At 36.5% G+C, this 23,201-nt stretch overlaps 1 protein-coding gene across 1 annotated transcript in view; it reads left to right on the forward strand.

Moving 5' to 3' along the window:
- The window catches only part of FRAS1 (Fraser extracellular matrix complex subunit 1), a 423,267-nt gene that overhangs the window by 56,061 nt on the left and 344,005 nt on the right, over positions 1–23,201 (forward strand). The window lies entirely within an intron of this gene.

Raw genomic sequence — 23,201 nt, forward strand, 5'->3', positions numbered from 1 at the left:
TGGCACTAAGTTGACTGTAAAAAAGGACACTTGTTTATAGTATGGGAGCTGAAACAAGAAGGTAGAGGGTTACCTTATTTGACTTCAGCTAGGAATATGCATGTCAGGTTACTCAAATGTTTTGTCTCTCTCTGCATGTTCTCAAATGACCATGAAAGTACTGAAAGTATTGATTTGGGGATTACAAATAAATTTTAGCCGGTTAGTGAATTCACAAATATGGAATCCTCGAGTAAAGAGAATCAACTACATCTTCTTTTTTTAAACTAAGAACTGCGGGAACCCAAGGTCAATGTTAGTCTGAGAGTGATTTTAAGAGAAGTCAGATTATAGCACTTAAGAGTTAGAAGCAACTTTAGACAGAACCTCGCCTAATCTCTTCAGTTCTTGGATGAGGAAGAGACTCAAAACAGTATGGGAATTGTTGAAGGCCATGCAGCTAATGAATTGTGGGGCCAACATCTGAACGGGAGAAGTAGTCCAGGGGAAGTCAAGTGTTGATGTGCCCCAGTGATGTTTTGCTCTTCCCTGTGCCAGGGTGAGAGTCCCCACAGGATTTCCCAGACTTCTTATGCTGAAAGGGAAAAGCAAAGGGGATGACATCACTAAATAGCTCTTGCAAGTGTGGGCTTCTGTCTCAGTCCATTCAGTCTTCTGTAACAGAATGCCCCAGACTGGGCAGTTTATGAACAACAGAAATTTATTTCTCACAGTTCTGGATGCTGGACGTCCAAGATCAAGGCACCAGCAGACTCGATGTCTACAGAGAGTCCACTTCCTCGTTCCCAGATGGCCATCTTCTTGCTGTGACTTATGGCAGAAAGGACGGGGGATCTCATTTATAAGCACTAATCCTACCCATTAGGGCTCCACCCTCATAATCTAATCACCCCCCAAAGACCACCACCTCCAAATACCATCACATTGGGGCTTAGGTTTCAACATATGAATTTTGGGAAGACATTCAGTCTGTAGTAACTTCCCACCCTGTCTGTTTAATTCTTGGTTCAAGAACTGTTTATTTTATTTTATTTATTTATGTGTGCCTGCATAATGCTGGGTACTGGGGTACTGGGAGTGAATGGAACCTCATGAGAAGGTAAAAGTCCAGTGGAAAGCCTTCACAGGAGGAGTGGGCACCTGCACACATGAGGCTTGAGGCCATTGACACTGGGACATCTGGAAGAAAAATTCCTTTCCGAGCAAGTAAAGCTCTCCAAAGGAACTAGATTTAATGTCACTTTGCAAAATCCTGACCTAAGAAATCTCTCATACCACCCACCTGGCTATGGTTTTTCTGAACCCAGTGAGGGCCAGACTACAGTTGACTCTTGAGCAACGTGGGTTTGAACTTCAAGGCTCCACTTATACACAGTTTTTTACAATAAATACTATAAATGTATTTTCTCTTCATTATGGTTTTCTTAATAACATTTTCTTTCCATAGCTTACTTTTTTGTGAGAAAATGGTATATAGTACATATAGCATACAGAATAGGTGTTAATCAACTATGGTATCCGTAAGGTTTCTGGTCAACAGTAGCAGTAGTTAAGTTTTTGGGGAGTCAAAAGTTACAAGTGGATTTTTGACCGCACCAGGGAGTAAGTGCCCCTAACCGCTGCATTGTTCACAGTTCAGCTGTATACTTAAGTGGCTTTTATAGTCTTTTGGTTCATTATTTTTCTTCAATTTAAGAAAAGATATGGAGCCTATGACAGAATCTGATACACCACCTTAGGTGGCCACAGTAGAATATCCAAAGGCCCTTTATAGGCCTTGTTGGTTTTAGGGAATTATTTGAATCAATAATTTTTATTTACTAAATGTTAAATAAAATAACTTCTTTAACTATGTGTGTGTATCTGTGTGTATATATGTATGTACATGAAAACACAGATGCACATATATAATTTAAAAAGTTATTCCATTTAACATTTAATAAATGGAAACAACCAAAATGTCCTTCGAAAGATGAATGGATAAAGAAGTTGTGGTATATATACACAATGGAATACTATTCGGCAGTAAGAAAAGATGAAATAGGACCATTTGTGACAACATGGATGGATCTTGAGATTATAATGCTAAGCGAAATAAGTCAGACAGAAAAAGTAGAGAACCATATGATTTCACTGGTATGTCGTATATAAACCAAAAACAACAAAGGAATGAGACAAACAACCGAAAGAACAAAAATTTGTAGACACAGACAATAGTTTAGGAGTTACCAGAGGGTAAAGGGAGGAGGGAGCGGGGCTCTAGAAGAGGGTAAACGGGGTCTAATATAAGGTAATTGGAAGAGAACTGACTGAGTGGTGAACACATAATGTGAGATATAGATAATGTATTACAGAATTGTACACCTGAAATCTATGTAATTTACTAACAATTGTCGCCCCAGTAAACTTTAATTTAAAAAAAAAAAGAAAAAAGAAAAGCAGTTCCTCAATTCATGTGAAATTACAAGGGACCCCGAGTAGCCAAAACAATCTTGAGAAAGAAAAGCAAAGTTAAAGGAATCACACTTCCTGATTTCAAAACTTACTGCATAGCTACGATAATCAAAACAGTGTGGAACTGGCATTAGAATAGACACATACACCAATGGAATAAAATTGAGAGTCCAGTCTATATTCAGTTGATTTTTGTCAGAGGTGCCATGTCCATTCAATGAGGAAAAAATAGTCTTTTCAACAATGGTGCTGGGACAACTGGATTTTCACATGAATGAAGTTGGACCCTTACCACACACTATATGCCAAAAAATTAACTTGAATGAATCAACTACCTAAATACAAGAGCTAAAATCATAAAACTTTTAGAAGAAAATATAAAAAGTAAATCTTCATGATCTCGGATATGGCAATTGATTCTTAGATATGATATTAAGCAACAACAACTACAAAAACAGATAAATTTGACTTCATCAAATTTAGAACTTTGGAGCATCAAAGGATATCATCAAGGAAGTGAAAATAAAACCTACAGAATGGGAGAAAATATTTGCAAATCATATGTCTGATAAGAGTTTAATACCCATACTACCTAAGGAACTTCTAAAACTTAACAACAAAAAGACAAAACAACCAAATGTAAAAATGAGCAAAGGACTCGAATAAACATTTCTCTGAAGAAGATAATACAAATTCTAATAAATACATGAAAAGATGCTCAGCATCAATAATCATTAGGGAGATGCAAATCAAAACTTCAATGAGATGCCGCCTCACACTCACTAGGATGGTTACAATTAAAAACAAACAAAGAAAAACAGAAAATAATGACTATTGATGAGGATGTGGAAAATTGGAACTCTCATACATTGCTGGTGAGAATGAAAAATAGTGCAAGTTCTGTGGAAAACCATTTGGCCATTCCTCAAAGAACTAAACATAGAATTACCATTTGACCCAGCAATTCCATTCCTAGGTATATGTTCAAAAGAATTAAAAACAAGAACTCAAACAGATACTTGTATGCTAATGTTCATAGCAGCATTATTCACAAGATTCAAAAGGTGAAAACAACCCAAGTGTCCATCAACAGATCAATGTATAAACCAAATATGGTCTATACATGTGATGGAACAGTAGTTAGCTTTCCAAAGGAATGAAGTTCTGACACATGCTACAACATAGCTGAACCTTGAAACATTATGCTAAGTGAAATAAGCCAGACATAAAAGGGCAAATATGGTATGATTTCATTATATAAAATATCTAAAATAGGCACATGTACAGGAACAAAGTAGATCAGAGTTTATCAAAGGTTGGAGGTGGGGAGTTATTGGTTAATGGGTATAGAATTTCTGTTTGGGAGAATGAAAATTGTGGAAATAAATAGTGATAGTTGTACAACATAGTGAGTGTAATTAACGCCATAAAATTGTACACTTAAAAATGGTTAAAAGGGCATTTTTATGTTGTATATATTTTATTACAATTAAAAAAACCATTTTAAAGGAACAATGGTGGGCAAAGAAGTAGGTAAATCTATGGGTAGATCCAATAAAGCATTGACAGCACAAAGAAAAATAATACACATTTGTGGTCATACAGACAAAACAAGGCTGATATACTAAAGAGCAAAGTCCAGACACTCCCGAGGAACAGGGCCGAGATGCTGATTATGTCTACACAAAGAGTATGTGAGTTCTAATATGCAGGTTAAAGCTTTCAGGGCAACTTATTAAAGTAATAGAAACAGAAAAACAAACAAACAAAATTTAATAAGATGACGTTCTCTTTTATTTAAGATTATTCAACTATATGTGATAACAGTATCTCCTCTCTTAGAAATGGAGGTGATTGACAAGGGAAATTTCATCGACTGTCTGGGGAGACTGGATCAGGCCCCCCGGGAAAGTACCCCACATTTGGTGTGTATCATTTTGGCATTGACAGGTGCTCACTCTCTCTCGGAAGGAGACATGAACTTCAGATCTGGATTTTGGGGCAGGTGTGGCAGTAGGAATAGTGGTTAATAGCATGTGCTTTGCAGTTAGGCTGCACTGGGTTCTAATCTTTTCTCCATGTTATCTTAGGCATATTATGAAGGCTCCCCTGCTTCCAGGTTCTCTGTTGAATGGGGATAATCACATGAACCTCCGTGGGTTGTTTTAAGAATTAATATAGGTAATTGTATAAAATGCTTAGTACATTGCCGGATAAATGGCATGTGTGTATGTGTGTCTGTGTGTGTGTGTGTGTGTGTGTGTGTGTGTGTTTTAGTAGTAGTAATAATAGTAGTAGTAGTAGTAAGTGACCAATGGGTTCTGGTTGGTATTAGTTGCCAAGTGCACTCAGTGTGCCCTGGCTTAATCTAAAGTGGGAGCTTCCAACCCGGGACTTCCCACCAGGCACTTGTCTTCCTTCTGCAGTTGGTCTCTGTCTCCTGTCTCTTGCCTGTGGAAAGTCTCACTTTCAGTTTCCTTGGAGGGGCCGGTGTGGAACTGCCCTTCTCTTAAGCCCTGCAACTGTTCTTAATTTAAGTAGGACAGTGATCATTATAAATACCACACTAGTCCATATTTTCATTTTATCCAAATGTAGAGCTTAGCTAAGAAAAGTAAGGATGGCCATAGAAAGCAATTTGACTCCAGGGCCTACAACTGAATTGTTTTGTTTCTGGAGGGCCCCAAGCAAATATCTGGAGAGGATGTGGTCGGAAGTTCAGGGAAAATTAAGCCAGGGATCAGCAGTATTACAGATAAGCCCAGATGGTCATCCAGGATGTGTGTAGAGGAATATATCCGAAGGGTTATGCAATTTCTCTTAACTGTATGCTCGTGCTGCCTGTTTTCATAATCAGATTGGTTTTTCAGCCTTGATAAAAAGGTCACAACTGTTGTATAATAATTCCCTGTCACTTAGCACTGTATGTCCTTCGACAATTGACTTAATCTCTCTGAGCCTCAGTTTCTCTTTTTATAACACGGGGGGGATGTTTTTAGTACCTATCTCCTAGGGTTGTTCTGAGAATTAAATGAGAGAAGTACGTGTAGGTGCATGAGCGTGTAAGTGTGCATGAGACAGTGTGGGATCATGAACTTAGCACAGTGGCTGCCTTATGTCAGAGTAAGCATTTGATAAATGTTAGCTGTTGTTGTTTAAATTGCTGTTGAACTGTGGTTAATAACTGGAAAAAATAAATTTGATCTTCCTTAGTCTTAAATAAGTAAATGCTGACTGAAGACTGAGGGTTTTTCTGGTTTCTGGTACCCTAGATTTATAAGCAAACTACTACTACCTAGTGCGTGTGTGTGTGTGTGTGTGTGTGTGTGTGTGTGTGTACATGTAGGTCTGTATATTTGGGTATTTAAATTAGAATGAACTAGCTCACTGAGTGTTCATATCTTGGGGCTCATGCACTTGCCTAGTTTGGGAAATTCCTATAGTGATGTTGCAATTAGAATTAGACACCCTCCCCCTCGTCAAAATAATATGCTGCCTTCTGCATGCAGCCACTGGAGAGGGGATAGCACAGTGCCACTCTCAGACAAGGCAGTGAGGAAGGGCAGGTTTGGCCCCAGGGGCTGAAGAACAGGGCCTTGGGATGTGACAGTAAGGGTGTAGAGGAATAAAGAAAGAACTTGGGGCATAACCAAAGAGAACACTTAGCAGACTGTTGATTGAGCATGGAAAATTAAATGTGGTGTATGATAAAATCATTTTCTAAAGTTTTTTTCCCTATTTTATATTTGGGCTACTTCCCATCTCTCCGTTGTAACTTTTTAGATATATTTAGGTACAAAAAAGCAATTTGCAGGAGACCTGAGACATGAATTGGTTTTTATCTTTGGCACTCATTTTTATCTTCCAACTCCTACTGCTATCAGTTTATCCTATTCTCTCTAATAAGTCTTACTTGGATTTTGCAATACCTTAAACACAGCTAACATTCCACAGTAGGATGCTTTGTTAGTGGGAAAGAATCTGGGTTATAGAATATTAAGAATCTGCTAAGTACTGAATCCTGCATTAGCATAAATTAAATAATTTCTTTCAGATTTTAAAAAAGATTAACATTGTATTGTATAATTGAAATTTACTCAGAGTAGAATATCTTTTTTTTTTTTTAAGTCTTGGCTCAGAAGCTGGCAGAGTTTATTCTTTTTTAAAAAAAAAAATTTATTGGGGTGACATTTGTTAGTAAAATTACATAGATTTCAGGTGTACAATTCTGTATTACATCGTCTATAAATCCCATTGTGTGTTCACCACCCAGAGTCAGTTCTCCTTCCATCACCATATATTTGATCCCCTTTACCCTCATCACCCACCCCCCACCCCCTCCAACCCCTGGTAACCACTAAACTATTGTCTGTGTCTATGAGTTTTTGTTTCTCATTTGTTTGTCTTGTTCTTTTGTTGTTTTTGGTTTATATACCACATATCAGTGAAATCATATGGTTCTCTGCTTTTTCTGTCTGACTTATTTCATTTAGCATTATACTCTCAAGATCCATCCATGTTGTCACAAATGTTCCTATATCATCTTTTCTTACCGCCGAATAGTATTCCATTGTGTATATGTACCACAACTTCTTTATCCATTCATCTATCGAAGGACATTTTGGTTGTTTCCATGTCTTGGCCACTGTAAACAAAGCTGCAATGAACATTGGAGCACACTTGTCTTTATGGATAAATGTTTTCAGATTTTTTGGGTAGATACCCAGGAGAGGGATTGCTGGGTCATATGGTAATTCTATTCGTAATTTCTTGAGGAACCTCCACACTGCCTTCCATAGCGGCTGCACCAGTCTGCATTCCCACCAACAGTGTATGAGGGATCCTTTTTCTCCACAGCCCAGAGAGTAGAATTTAAATGGTGTCACCAAAAAATATAAAAAGATAAATATGTGAGGTGATGGATGTGTTAATTAACTAGACGGGAGGAATCATTTATATAAATCACCACGTATATATAAATCACCATGATTTAGACTTTAAATATTTTACTATTTAATTTGTCAATTATACTTCAATGAAGCTAAAATTAATAAAACGATTGTAATAATAACATTAGTAGTATTTGTGTGGTGAAATATAAAAAAAGGTGGTTTAATTATACTAACTGATGCATTTTCTTGCCTCTTGTTTAGTTTACCTAGTTTATAAAAGTTATTACTTAAAGCATTTGTGCATTGGCTGAGATTTCATATCTAGAGATATTTGTTGAACTGTATTGTTATGATTGGATTTGGCTTTCAGTCCCCTTTAATTCTTTCATTTACCCCCAATTTTTTGTTTTTGATTAGAAAAAAATAACAGAGGGACTTTTTACTTCCTTTTTATTTTATTTTTATTATGGATAATTTCACATAAATACAAAAGAATAGTTTAATGAACACCTATATATTATCACCTATCAATTCCTGGCCAATTTGTTTGACCAGAAATTTTCCTACTTCTTCCAATTTTGTGTTATTTTCAAGCAAATGCTAATTATGTTTCATCAACAAATATTTAATGATAGTGACTCTTTTTCAAATACAACCAAAATAACATTATCACTCCTAACAAAGTAGTTTTCGTTAATAGTTGTTCAGATATTTGGTCATGTTCAATTTTCTAATTATCTCTGTTTCTTTCCTTATAAGGATCCATATTAGTTTCAGACATTATGAATAGTTATGTTCCATTCTATTTCTTTAATAAACTCTTATTTTATTTAAAAGTCGTGCTTTATTTATATATTAATATTTTTATTGGTTTCAGGTGTACAAAACAACATAATGATTAGACATTTACACCCCTCAGAAAGTGATAACCACCCCCAAGTCTACTACCCATCTGACATCGTACATAGCTATTGCAGTACCATTGACTATATTCCCTATGCTGTACTTTATATCCTGTGACTATATCTACTAATCTCTCTCTCTCTCTCTCTCTCTCTCTCTCTCTCTATATATATATATATATATATATATATATATATATATATAATATGCATAATATGTGTTATATATAATTATAATTGACATTCAATGTTATTTTGAGTTATATGAAACTCATTGTTATATGAGTTTCAGGTACCAGTGTTTAGGCATTTATATAATCTATGAAGTGATCCCTTGATCGGGGGGATCAGGTCTGACACCCTGCATAGTCTGTACTACGGTATTAATTGTATTCCCCATACTGTATTTCACATCCCTGTGACTATTTTGTGACTACCAATTTTCACTTTCTAATCCCTCACCTTTCCCCCCATCCCCCAACTCCTCTCCCATCTAGCATCCATTAGTTTGTTCTCTGTATCTATGAGTGGATTTCTGTTTTGTTTGCTTATTTATTCTGTTCTTTAGATTCCACATATAAGTGAGATCATATGGTATTTGTCTTTCTCAGTCTGACTTATTTTACTTAGGATAACATCCTCTAGGTCCATCCATGTTGTTGCAAATAGTAAGGTTTCATTCTTTTTTATGGCAGAGTCATACTCCATTATATAAATGTACCACCATGTCTTTACCCAATCGTCGATTAATGGGCATTTCACTTGTTTCCGTATCTTGGCTATTGGGAATAGCACTGCAATAAACATATGGATGCATGTTATTTTTTCAGATTAGTGTTTTGGATTTCTTTGGATAAATACCCAGGAGTGGAATTGCTGGGACATAAAGTAGTTCTATTTTTAATTTTTTGAGGAACCTCCATACTGTTTTCCATAGGGGCTGCACCAATTTGTAATCCTATTAACAGTGTACAAGTGTTCCCTTTTTGCTGCATCCTTGCCAATACTTCTTGTTTGTTGATTTATTGATGATGGCCATTCTGACAGGAGTGAGGTGCTATCTCATTGTGGTTTTTATTTGCATTTCTCTGATGATTAGTGACGCTGAGCATCTTTTCATATGTCTGCTGGTCATCTGTATGTCCTCTTTGGAGGAATGTCTCTTCATGTCCTCTACCAATTTTTTAATTGGATTGTTTGTGTTTTTTGGTGCTGAATTGTATGAGTTGTTTTTTTAAAAATAAATTTTGGATATTAACCTCCTTATCAGATGTATCACTGGCAAATGTCTTTTTGTTTTGTTGATGGTTTCCTTTATTGTTGAAAAAACTTTTAGTTTGATGTATTCTCATTTGTTTTTTTTTGTTTGTTTGTTTCCTTTGCTTGAGGGGATATATCAGTAAACATATTACTAAGGGTAATGTCTGCGAGTTTACTTCCTATATTTTCTTCTGGGAGTTTTATGGTTTCGGGTCTTATATTGAAGTCTTTAATCCTTGTTGAGTTTATTCAGTTATGTGGCATAAGAAGGTGGTCCAGTTTCATTTTTTGCATGTATATGTCCAATTTTTCTAGCACAATTTATTAAATAGACTGTCTTTACCCCAATGTAAATTCTTGTTTCCTTTGTCATAGATTAAATGACCACATAGGCATGGATTTATTTCTGGGCTCTCTTTTCTGTTCCATTGATCTATGATCTATGCTTTTTTTTTAAATTTTGAATATCTAGTGACGATTCCCTCAATGTGAACTGGATTAGTTTCCTAGCTCTTTCAGGAACTTGTTGCATGACCATGAGAAAATTACTTCACCTCTCATAGTCTCAGTTTCCTCATTTTTGAAATGATAGTTTTGAGTTAGAAGACCTTAAAAGTCATCTACAGTTCTCATATTTTGTAATGACATGAGCTAATAGCAAGTAAAAAAAGGGTGGGGGGAGAGATATTTGGATTTTCTTTTTTCTGTTGTGAGAAGAAATGGCTTTAGAAAGGTCTAAGGCAGAGCCACAGATAAAACATTAGGTGATGGGTTGGGAGATTCTTTTTTCAGTTTTTTTGGAAGAAATTATACTCTCATAGAAATTGTTATTTGGATTATTACCTCTAGAGTATACAAACTATCCCTTTCACTCTTATTTAATTGACCATGATCCAGGGCTGAATTGAAGTGCATTATGAAAACAAAATTTCTTTGGGATCTAATTTTAAAAAACTTTTTAGGTGGGGGAATATTCTTTCAGCAGTGGTGGACTATGTTAAACTAACTCTCCTCCTTAAAAAATGAAAAATATATACAAAATATGAAAAACCTTTGCTTAAAGGCATAAGAGAGCTATTAAGATAATAAGAAATTATAGGACTAAGATACCAGAGGGGAAGTGTCAGAAAGCAGTGGTTGAGAGACTAAGAAAATGAGCTTTTAATATAATTATGGGGCTGATGGGGGCTCAAAATGGGACTAAGGCTTACCTAGGAGCAGGGCTGGTAAATGCCCCAGACTTTCATCTGAGAAATTGAAAGGCTGCCTCCTAGAAGTAAAAGTGAGCAGAAAATAGGCTAGTCCCACAGGAACTGAAGATGAGCTGTGAATCAGGTCAATCCCTGGTTGGACTAAGATAGTTTTAGAACTACTAGTGCCCTTAGACTAGCTGCCTGCCAATAGTAAAATTATTCCTGGAGGAAGATAGCATCACCCAGATCCTGTGAAGAACTCTACCACTTTTTAATATAAAATGTTCTGCACTTAAGCAAACATATTCAGGCATATGAGAAGCTAAGATGTAACTGAAAACTAAAAGAACAAAACAAAACTTTAAAAAGACAGAAAAAATCCCAACAGGATCCCTCAGGTAATGGAATTATCAGGGTGTTTAAAACTATGATCAATACATTCTACAAAAAGACTGAGAATTCAGTAGATAACTGTAAATTAAGGAAAAGATACAAATAAAATTGTATAATTAACAGATTACAACAACTGAAATTAAGAACTCAGGAACGGCTTTAATAGTACATTTGATATAGTTTAAGAGTGAAGTAGGGAACTGGAAGATAGAACAGAAGAAAATATTTAGTCTGAAGCACAGAGAGCAAAAGGAAATGAAAATACAGAAAACAGTGTAAGAGACAAATGAGATCTGGTGGAAGGTGCAGCATTTTGTAATTGGTATCCCATAAAGAGGAGAGATGAAATGGAAAAGCAACATTTGAAAAGTAACTGAGATACATCAAACAAGCATTTTGAACGCTACACAGGATAAAGGACAAAAAGAAACCTTAGTATAAATACTGAGAACCAAGACAACGAGAAAATAAAATCAGCCAGAGAATAGACACATAACCTTGAAAGGACAAACAAGATACTAAGATGATTTCCAGTGGAAACAAAGCCAAACAACAGGGGAAAGTACTTTCAAAGTGATAAAGGTAAACAACTGCCAATGTAGAATTCTATATCTAGCAGAAATGTCCTTCAAACATAAAGGTGAAAAAAGACATTTTCAGACATACAAAAACTGAGAGAATTTATTGTTAGCAGATTTACACCAAACAAAATACTAACGGATGCTCTTCAGGCAGTAGAGAAATTATCCCAGAAGGAAGCCAAATGAAGGAAGGAATGAAGAACAACAAAAAGGATAAATATGCGGGTAAACCTGAATGATTATTGACTATTCAAAAAATAATTTTAAATATATATAAAATTAAAATATACAACTGAAACAACACATAGTTTGGGAGCAGATTAAATGTAGAAAAACTGTTCTAAGGTCTTTGCTCAATCTAGGAAGTAGTAAAAATACTAAGTTAGAATTAGACTTTAATAAGTCAAGGGTGCATATTATAATCTCTGGAGTATCAATTAAAAATATAGGTAAGAAATACATAACTAAGAAGCAAATATAGGGGAGAAATAGAATAATAAAAATTCTTGATATGTACAAAATAAGGCAAAAAGAGGAAAAGGAATATATAAAGCAAGTAAGATAAAAGATTTACAAATAAATATATATTTAATTCCATTAAATATAAAGTATTAGTCTCCCATCAAAGGATAAAGATTAACAGCCTAGAAAAACAAACAAAACCTAACTATATGGTGCTTACAAAAAACAAATCTTAAATATAAGGATTTAGAAACGTTAAATGGAAAAATTTGGAGCGTTAAATACCATGCAAATACTAAAACAAAAGAAAGCTAGTATAGCTATGATATTTTAAGGTAAGAAGAATTTCTAAGTACAGCATTTAAGCAGGTCAATCCACCAGTATATGTACTACTTTTTAATGTGTACGTGCCTAATAACAAGGCTTCAAAATATATAAAGCAAAAATTGCCAGAACGACAAGGAGAAACAGACAAACCCACAATCACAATGGAAGATTTTAACATACTTTCCCCAATAATTGATAGATAAGTAGACAAAAAATAAGAAGATATAGAATGTTTGAACAAATTAACCAACCTGACCTGACTGATACGTAGTTAATAGAATAGTGCTCACAACAACTGCAAAATACACATTTTCTTTTAAGTGCACATTGTACATTTCCCAAAATGAACATATGCCAGGCATAAAGCAAATCTTAATTTCCAAAAAGCTAAAATCTAAAGAGTATACTTCTGAACACTGAGAAATTAAATCAGAAAGTCCTAACAAAACTACTTAGAAAATACCCAAATATTTTGGTTAAAGTCAATATTTTTCCATTAGAGAAATTTATAACCATTAGAGAAATTTATAACCTTAAAAATATACATATAAGTAGAATTTTAAAAAGAAAGCCTGAAAAATTGAAAGAAGTTTGAGAAAAGAATAATAAATGAAGCCTAAAGAAAGTAGTGGAAGGAAGAAAATAATGAATATAGGAGCAGATGTTATTGAAATAGACACAAACATATGGTAAAGAAAATGAACAATCTCAAAATTGGTATTTTGAGAAAGACTAGAAAAATTGATAAACCGATGAGACTGTATTCCCAGACTGGAGAATTATTGTTTGGGCCAACAAATATATTCCAAAGTCAACATTGCTGCTTGACCATCATCTTTTCTTTTTCTTCTCTTTTTTTCTTATTTTAAAAAAATTAACATATATATATATATATATATATATATATATATATATATATATATATATATATAAAATGTTCAAAAATACTGTTACGTCTGTAGCCAACTGAATGTCTTTGCTTGATCAGCTTTAGAAAGAAATAACTTTTTACTTTTTTATTATAAAGTGGTATATATTCATTGACCAAAATGTAAATATGCAAAAAGGAGATTTACTGGGACATTTTAAATCTCAGATAATTAATTTTGATGTATATTCTTTGAAGCTTAGTCCTTTGCTTATAGACTCACATATATTTACAGAAATCTAATTAGTATGTATTCTGTTCAATAATCATTTTTTTCCATTTAATACTGTATGATGACCATTAAATATTTTTCTATTGAATTATTTTAATGACCACATGACCTAATAATAATAAGCTTCATTTATGCAAATGTACCAATTGCCTGGGTTTAGACAGTCAGGTTGTTTGCAATATCTTTGCTATTATAATAGAGCGCTATGATAAACATTCTTGTAACTAAATTTTTGTGCAAATCACTGATCATTTTCACCTGAAAGTGAAAGCACACAGTATATGCTTTCACTGTGGGATCTCATACCTTTCAGAGCTGGAAAAATATTCTTAAATTATTGCATTGGTGACTTCCTTCTGCCCTCCATTTTCTATTGTACCTCTTTTGGAACACACCCACCTCCCCTCTCTTCACCTCCCCTCCCCTCCCCTTCCCACCCCTTCTTTCCTTTCCCTTCTGAGCTCCCCTCTTTCCTGTCCTTTCCTTTCCCTTTTTTCTCCCCTCCCCTCTCTTATTTGATTTTGGATCTTTCCGCAAAGGGAGCCTGGAAGTCAGCATTTCTGGGAGACGAGTGGGGCTGGGGGCTGATGGCCTCCCCAGTATACAGATTTCTCCCTATCTCTCCTCTTTCAGTAAGATGCTTCACTGAGCTGTTCTTGGGAGTCCCTAATTGAGGTATTTCTGGTGCAGCCTCTTCAGTGTTCCACCAGGGTGGTAGGAGGGGGTCAGAGGATCTTGGTAGCTCTCATTTTCAGCCTTTCCTGCTTAAAGGTACTTAAAACTGAGAAACCTGAAATGTCAGTCACCGTTTGTCTCTCTGCTTTCTATCTTTAAAAAATGTTATCTCTATAATTCACTGTCATTGCCTCCTCTTCTCTTTGATGTTGCACATTTGTATACTTTTGTCCCTTTTATTTCGTTTTAGTGGGGCTTTGGGAAAAAGTGGAGATGAACACTGTTCTATCCACTGTGTTTCAATGGAAGTGTTATTAGCACAATGGTTTTTATTTCTGCAGGTCCCTTTTCTAAAATACTTGATACTCTTGAGGGAAAATAAGAAAGGAGCAGAAAGGAAGAAAAGAAAGGAAGAGGAGGGAGAAAGGAGAGGATGTGATTATGTGGAGGGAGTGCTGCTGATCCTTTTTCCATAACACCCTGTAGGGAATAAAACTAGGACTGAGTCAGGGCTTGAGTTTGACTTCTAGGCCCCTGGTGATGTGTGGTCATAGGTGGGTCTTCATCTGGAGAATAAGAACATTGATATTTACCAAGAAGTCCTTGGTGATCTTTGGCTCAGTTGAGCAGATATTTATTATAAAATGAATTCCCAGAGTCAGTTTTCACCTTTTAGCCAGAATTAGTTCTGTCATCTGGTTCTGCTTTATCAAAGAGGGGATTGGATTTCTTTTGAATTCAATGGAGAGGAGAATGAAAGTATTTCCATTTCCATTATGGTTGATTCTGTCCTTCATGTAAGTTTGAGTTGAATCACTAGCTAAAATTTGGGTCCCACAAAATATTTCAGTCATTTATTCACTTACCCCTTATTTCCTTCTTTTAATTCCCAGAGCAGGGTAACTTTTTTGGTAGATAATTGTGACTAAGGGTTTACCGTGGCAGTTCTGTATTCTTTGCTAAATATCTCAGCATAGATTAATTGACCACTAGTATGTGGTATTGTTTTGGGTCCTTTGGACCAGAAGGTGACTAAGGTATGATTTTTGTCAGCTTGAAGAGTTTATGGTACAAATCTGACCCCCTATTCTAAAGAAAGTAATGTATTGTGATTTGACAAAGTAATTTTACACTTACGGTGATTGAACAGTTTTGGAGCTGAGTTCCTGGCAGATAGACCGTATTCCATCGTGGTAAATCACATAGACTTGGAATCAGCTGGACTCAGCTTTCGTTCCAGCTTTGTCATTATTTCTAGAGGGAAGTCATGTATCTTCTCTGAGTCTCAGTTTTCTCATCTATAAAATGGAGAGAATAATACCACTTATCACATGTTGGTTTATATGGGTAACACATGTAAATGGCCTTAGACATGGCTCTGAGAATGGAGTCAGTTAATGGCAAGTAGAAGCTTTGGAAGGAGAGTGGAAAATGCCAGATAAGGATCTGGAGCTCATTTTCCAGTTTTGAACATTTCTAGCTACGTGATGTAAGGTAAAATATTGTCTCTTGGCTTCAGGTTCCTTATGTTTAAAACTGGGATATGATGGCTATCTTACAGAGATGCTATGAGGATAATGTTAAATGAGGTAATGTGAGCCACTCTTGGCCCTATGTAAGTGTTTAGTGCAAGTTTTATTATTAAGAAGTTAGGGATCCTGGGGTAGTAGATTGCATGGTGAGACTGTGTCTGAGGAAGGCTAAGCATTTGCTAGTTCACCTGCTGCACTGTTTAGTAACCTGATATATGTGGTACTTTCTTGAAAACTGAACTTAAATCTGTTCATCGTGAGAATTTTCCTGATATGTTCTGTGGAGATATTCCAATCTGGAGGTGACCTTGGAAAGAATAAAAAATTAAAAACAGCTATCTTGTGTGGCATATTGTGATGAAAATGTCATTGCTTCATTCTAAATCCCAAGACTTTCTGTAAAACACCTTCTAGAAATTACGTTATTTGGGATCTTTGGTTTATTTCTTTAAAAGGATAGAGAAATGACATTTTTCAATGATGAGTAATATGGTAATGGAGACTCATAGCCTTGTAAAAAAGACTTATAGACTTTTAGAGCTGAAAAGTAGCTTAGTGACCACCTGATTAAAATTTTTAATTTCATTGATGAAGAAATTAAGTTTGAGAAATGCTGTTACTTCTCCAAGACCACAAAGCTATTAACTAGTAAAGTCAAAAAATAGATCTCTGCTTAAATTTCAGCTGAAACAACATTGTGTAATAAAATAATTCAATATAATATAATTGAATGCTTTAATGCTTTCTCGTTAGTCTCAGCCTAGAATAAAAAAGATGGAATCCCAAAGTGTTTTCTAAACAAGTTTGTTGAATTTTTTTAAAGAAAATTAAGAAAAAAATCATAAGTTGAGATTTAGTTAGCGTTCTTGAGTTTCTAAATTAACACTCCAATTTTCCTGTGCTCCATAACTATTAATTGTGTATCTGTGTTCTTAATTATTTATCTCAATGTATCTAAAGCATCAAGTTCTCCTCTGTTAAGAATTCCTCACTGCTTATTTGTGGATCACAGTCACTGATACTTAGTAATTTGACCAGATACTCAACAACCTCTTTTGATTTCATCTTTAACAGGATCCATCCTTTTTTTCTCGGTGTCTATTGTTGCAAGTTATAGTGACCATGAATACGCAATGTTTCTGGAAGTACCTGGAAATTGTAGGAAGACTTGCGGCAGCAAAATCCATGTGATTTGTGTTTCAGCGTGTGCAAACGAGGCTTTTTCGTGATTGGCAGCAGGAGACGCCCAACTCCTCTGTGAATAATACCTTCTTAGTTTGAAATATGGACTGCAGAAATAGCCTTCTTTTAAAATTCTCAGACAAAGAATGTAATTCATACTCCTTCTTTGGGGGAGAGTCATTTCGATTTTGCTGTTCCTTTACGTGCTGAATAAAGGTCCAGATTTGGAATTCTATTGCCCTTTTGTATTTTGGCTTCCCCTGAAATCTTTTAAGGAGGCAATGACTGGGGACAGCGTAATCCTGGAAACGGTGCAGTTGGAGCGGAGCTGGCAGAGTGAATGCCCCTCAGTGAGGGCCATGTTTTGGTTAATTGACCAAAGGGCCTAAGCCTCCTCGGCAGCAAATGTGCAGATGGCTTTTAAAGATCTGGCTTTGGATTTGTGTTACTGTTTCCTTTTCCTTCTTAGATTATATTTCCGAGGAGTTAGCTTTTCTCAGTCTTCTATATCCTCTGGGTATATTCAAAAATTATTAGGAAGCCAATACATATTAGTAGAAAAAAAAATCAAACAGAACCAAAAGGTTATACAATGCACCGTCAACCACCTCCAGTCTCACTCTTTAGAGGAAACACTATCTATTGATTCTTGGGTCTCTTTCTAGATGTTTTCCATGTGAACAGACCTGTACATGTGTACCTAGGTGTTTTTCTTGAATGGAAGCATATTATACATATAGTTCTCTACTCCTTTTCACTTAATAATATGTTTTGGAGATCTTTTTGCATCACCACAAAGGGTGAACTCATTCTTTTAAATGGCTAGGTAGTTCTTCATGTTAGAGATGGTACATTTTTTATTAGACTTTTCTCAGATCCTTTCCTCATTTTCTCAGACAACGTACCTCAAGACAGGCATTTAGTCAGTCTCACACTTAAGGTATGTGTCACTTAGAGGAGGCTCAATTTTCCAACCTCGAGAAAGCAAGATGGTGGCAGCCTGAGAACGCCGCTAGCTGTCACCACCTGCACCTACCTCCCTTTCACCTCTTGGTGTATGAGGAGTGGTGTGCATTTTTGTCAGAGCTGCCTTGGTGCCGCCCGGGGGCAGTGGAGCATGGAAAAGTGAGTGGGAAGTTGGGTACATCAGTGGCAAATCCTTAGATTGAACATAATGAAGCAGAAAATCAAGGTACTGTGCTGTCAGAATTTTCAAGGTCAACAATGCTGTTCACTCTCTTTTCAACTCAAGTGAGCATGGGGGCCGATTCCAGCAGCTTCGTGTGTTTTCCCAGACTGGAGGAGAGTTTCAGCACTTGTAAAGCCCATCTTGGGAAGACTCTGCAGTCTCCCAAAGGAAATTGAAATGTCAGTTTCAGCCTGCCTTCAAGCACGAGTGCTAAATTTTGGACAAGATAAGTAGTTTTCAAACTTCTTTTGGAAGAGAAACCTATTTGTCAAATGAAATATCTTTTACAATTCCCAGTATATAAAAGAGATAAGAGTGGAGCTGCAGGGTTTGGGGTTGGGTTGGGATCTGGTTGGACTTACAATTTCCATAGCCTAGTAATTTTGCAGAACACAGACTGAAAAACAATGAACTAGATAGCATTTCATTTCAACCAAGATGTTAGGATTTTATCTTTCTTTGTTTTTAAATAGTATTTAGACAGGGTTTCTAATAGCATTGGGAGGGTTTGTGCCTTGGGTATAATTTAGAAGAGGAAACGTCTTCTCTTTGTCCTTTTTAAAATGGCCTGCTTTTATTTTGCTGGATCGAAGGGCAGCCTGCTTGTTGAAGATAGGCTATATCAGTTCAGTTAACTTTTACCTGCTGAAGGAAAAGTTAAAAGAATCCAGACCGGAGAAACTAGCTTGTAAGGGCAGTAAGTCTTTATACAAATTCTAAAGCCTGTGAGATTGATTGCTTTCAGTGTTTACTGCAGCCAAATGATTAACTAGAACCCTGAAACCGAGCCCTCCTGAGAAGTGATTTATGCTGTGAATGCAGAAAGGATGTTTGCATATGACCATCGGATTTCTTGTTGAAGCCTTTTAAACATTGTTTATCTTGGAGACACCTACTGCTTAGAGCATTTTTATTTCCTTCTGTATTTTATTGTCTTATGCCAAAGGCCAAGGCCAGCCTTGTAGTATTTACTGAGTTTGGTTGTTCATGGCTCTCTAGGGAATACCATTGAGTCTGTGGGAGAAAAATATGCTTCAAACCATCTAAAGTGTGTAGCGCTCTGATATTTTTTACCATTGCGAACAAGGTAGTTGGTTTTATGATTAATCAGTTTTTGTAATGAAAAAACCCCACAATTCTCACAAACATTGAATCATACTATAATTGCTGAGATTTCAAAGATGAAATGTGTATTGATCAAAACCAGAGCCAAGTTTTATGGAACCTTCTTTTATTTTTATTTTTATTTTATTGGGGAAGGGGAACAGTGTGTATTTCCAGGACTTTATTGGGGAACAGCGTGTTTTTCCCAGGACCCATCAGCTCCAAGTCAAGTTGTTGTCCTTCAATCTTAGTTGTGGAGGGCGCAGCTCAGCTCCAAGTCCAGTCATTGTTTTCAATCTAGTTGTGGGGGGCGCAGCCCCCCATCTCATGCGGGAGTCGATCTAGCAACCTTGTTGTTAAGAGTGTGCGCTCCAACCAACTGAGCCATCTGGCTGTCCCTCCGCAGCTCAGCAGTAGCTCAGCAGCAGCTCAGCTCAAGGTGCCATGTTCAATCTTAGTTGCGGAGGCTGCAGCTCACTGACCCATGTGGGAATCAAACCGGCAACCCTGTTGCTCAGAGCTCGTGCTCTAACCAACTGAACCATCTGGCCACCCTGGAACCTTCTTTTTAACGCCTCTCTCAGACCTAAAAGTTTTATTATGGATAAAAGGCTCCCATTTCCACATATTGAAATAGCATACTTCATTCAGAAAATATTTATTGAACACGTAATATGTGCCAGTCAGGACTCTAGGACATTGTCATGCAACAGTGAATGGGACAGACAAAATTCCAGCCCTCAGAGGACTCTCACTTTTGTTCTCCTACCTGGTCATTAAAAAAATCTGAACCATCATCTGCCTTACCTTCTGCAAAAGACGTTATTTGAGGAAGACAATGTGCTTCAGGGTAATGAAATCTGTTATTTTGGCAGGGAACTTCATATTCTGTGCACTCAAGTTGGGACTAATGGAAGATGAAGATCACGGGCTTGTCCTGATTACAAAAGATAACACATTTCTCAAAATGTGGTATCACCTACCTGCCTGTGGAAGAGTAAGACATTTTCTTAAAAATACATGTTCCTGTAGGTATAATGCAGACTTAAAAGAAAAAGCATTCAGTTGCAATTCTCTTCTAGTAGGGAGCATCAAGAGAGCTGAAGAATAGCTGAAGAGAGATGCTTTTCTTTGCACGCTAGAGCTAGGGATTTCTAAAGCCTTCATGTTTCTCATCTTTCTTTTATAGCCAGCAGAGTACTAAAAGCCTAACAGCTGACCAGAGCTTTCCAGAATTCTTACTCTTTGTTGAGAAGTTATATTGATTTTTAAGGTCATGCCTTTGCTATCTTTTACAATAACATCTGAGTCTGGAAATGGAAGAAATCATACCTGGTGAACTGCTGTTTTGAGAAGGACTGAGTCTAAGTGACAGCCGGGGCTAAATTAATATTTGCATTAGTCTATTGTGTTACATGACTTTATAATTTATTGTATTATTATGCTATATTTTAGAGAAATGAATGTCAGTGTTTCCATTAAGAAAGGTTGAAATCTGTTTATACGTTTGAATTGGTATCTTTCCTTGTAAATTTGTGTGTCTTTTGCATGCTGTCCTTTGAGTGGCTTCTGGAGAGGCAGAGTACCACTCAAGGTACCTTTCCCACCCCCTTCACAGGAAATATTGAGGTGCAGGAAGGAGACTGAATGGCTTAAGGTAACTAAACACATGGGAGTCATATTGAGTTTCTTACCTTCATGCCTTTGTTCAGGGTTCTGGGTCCCAGGGAGAGTAAAGGACTTGCTGATTTTCAATTGAGTACATTCTTTATGTCAGGCCTAATTGTTTTATAAAGTTGTGTACGTGTATTTTTTCCCCAATTGGAGGCAAGCATTTTGAATTCAAGACACTTCCCTTGCACTTTTTTTTGTGTGCCCTCATGTCGTGCAGACTAGTTCTTTGCATATAAACCATTTATGTAATAAATATTTGTTGATTGGTCGAGCGTGTCCCAGAGCCAATATCTCGCAGATAATGACTGATTAACTTTTGAAGAATTCATTGATTCATTCAACAGATATTTGTCGAAGCCTTACTATATGCTAAAGAACTCGTGGAAATAAGTAAATTGCTCCTTTGGTTGGATCTCAATCTGGTTCTCAGTGTTAATGCATTGCATTTGACACGACTAAAAGCAGATGAGACATTTCCCAGGGAAATTGGTCTCATTATTTGTAGTCTTGTTCCATCAAGCCTTCTAGTCCTACTTACTCTACTGCCTAAATAGAGCACAGAGCACTCTTTTCTTTCTATCCTCAATGACCTGGCATAAGCTTGAACCTTCATTATTGTTGGCATGGATTGTTGCTATAGCTTAACAGCTCCACCTATTTCACGGATGTTTTTGCCTCAGTCATACCCATCTTCTAGGTTCTTCCACACTGATACTACCGACGGTGAACTTTCTATCCTGAAGACTGGTCGGATCCTTAGAGGGTTTTGTCAGTGGCATACAAGACCTTCTTTTAGCCTCCCAGCTTTACTTCCAACTATGCCTCCCCATCCACTCTTTGTGTTCTGGGAATGTCCAGTGTCAATATCTCCTAGACTGAGAGGTCAGTGAGGATAGGAGCCATATCTCCATGTACCTCTTTGAATCTCTAGGATCCAGAATAGAGATCACAGTAGAGCTGGGTTTCATACATTTTTGTGGAGTTGAATTGAATTACGTACACTCTCTGAAACTAACAAGACTTCAGCTTGTTAGTAAACCAAATTACATTGCCTTTGAAACCAAGGGTTCTTATGACTTTGATTAACTTTAGCTTTAAATCCTAGCTCTAGAAATCATATCTCTCTCTATATATTCCTCAGAGACATGGTCTTTCCCCCAGATAATCAGCAACCCTCAAGGCAGCAGAAGACAGTAGCCCAGACCTGACTAATGGTCACGTGATCAGGACCTCTGGTGTGCTAAAGATAACATCTTGACCTAAATTATATTTCAGTTCTGGAGGCTAAATGTGGAATGACCCCCCTGGCGACTTTCCCATGAAACCAGACAGAGGGTCTCCGGAACAGACCTCAGAGCTGTCTTTAAGTCCTGAAGAAATGATTCATTACCCTTACTCACCTCCAACCAATCAGCTACCAGCACGACCCCAAACCCCTAACCCATGGTGTCTTGTAATTTTGCCCTATGTAATCTGTAACCTACATGCCAAAGACTAATTGGGTCTTTAGCATTAGCTCCTCAACTCTGGATTGGCGAATTCAATACTAATTTTTTATTTATGTTTTCCTATGCTGCAAACTCCTGCTCGTGCATTTCTTTGGGCCAAGTGCCCGCTGGAAGGCAGACTCCAGGTAAATCATTGGGGTCTGGTAACACCTTCTGTCTAATCCCTTAAATTTTTATTTGATGAATTCAGCATTGTTTGTCAAAGTACTTTGTGAAATGGAAAATAGATGGCTCTTTCCTCTCACTGCTCAGCAAAACTCAGAAATATATTTAGAACATTCAGCACTTGATGAATGCCAAAGACTATGTATATTTCCTCAGGTGGTCCTCCTCATCTGGTATGAGGAGGTGGTATTCATTTCTAAAATAATAGAAAAGGAGGAGTAAAGCAATTCAAGAGACTCACACTGTGCTCTATAAAGCATGTTTTGCTCTTTGGTTATTTTGAGAACAGAAAATGAAATAATTTAACAGATTTCTCAATATTTCTTGAGTCTGTTTTACATTTCATAATTCTTCCCTTTTTGTATTCTGTAAACCAATTTTCTTCATAACATTGAGTCTAGCATTTATCCAATGATATTCAACCAAGGTTTATGGATCCAGTGTTATTTCAAGATCGCTCTTGCCCAACTAGATCAAATTATTTACTTAAGAAATCTTTGTAAATTCTTCAGTGTTTTTTTGTTGTTGTTGTTGTTGTTCAGTAGAA

The sequence above is a fragment of the Rhinolophus hipposideros genome (genome assembly GCF_964194185.1).
Source record: "Rhinolophus hipposideros genome assembly, chromosome: 1".
NCBI classification, from domain to species: Eukaryota; Metazoa; Chordata; class Mammalia; order Chiroptera; family Rhinolophidae; genus Rhinolophus; species Rhinolophus hipposideros.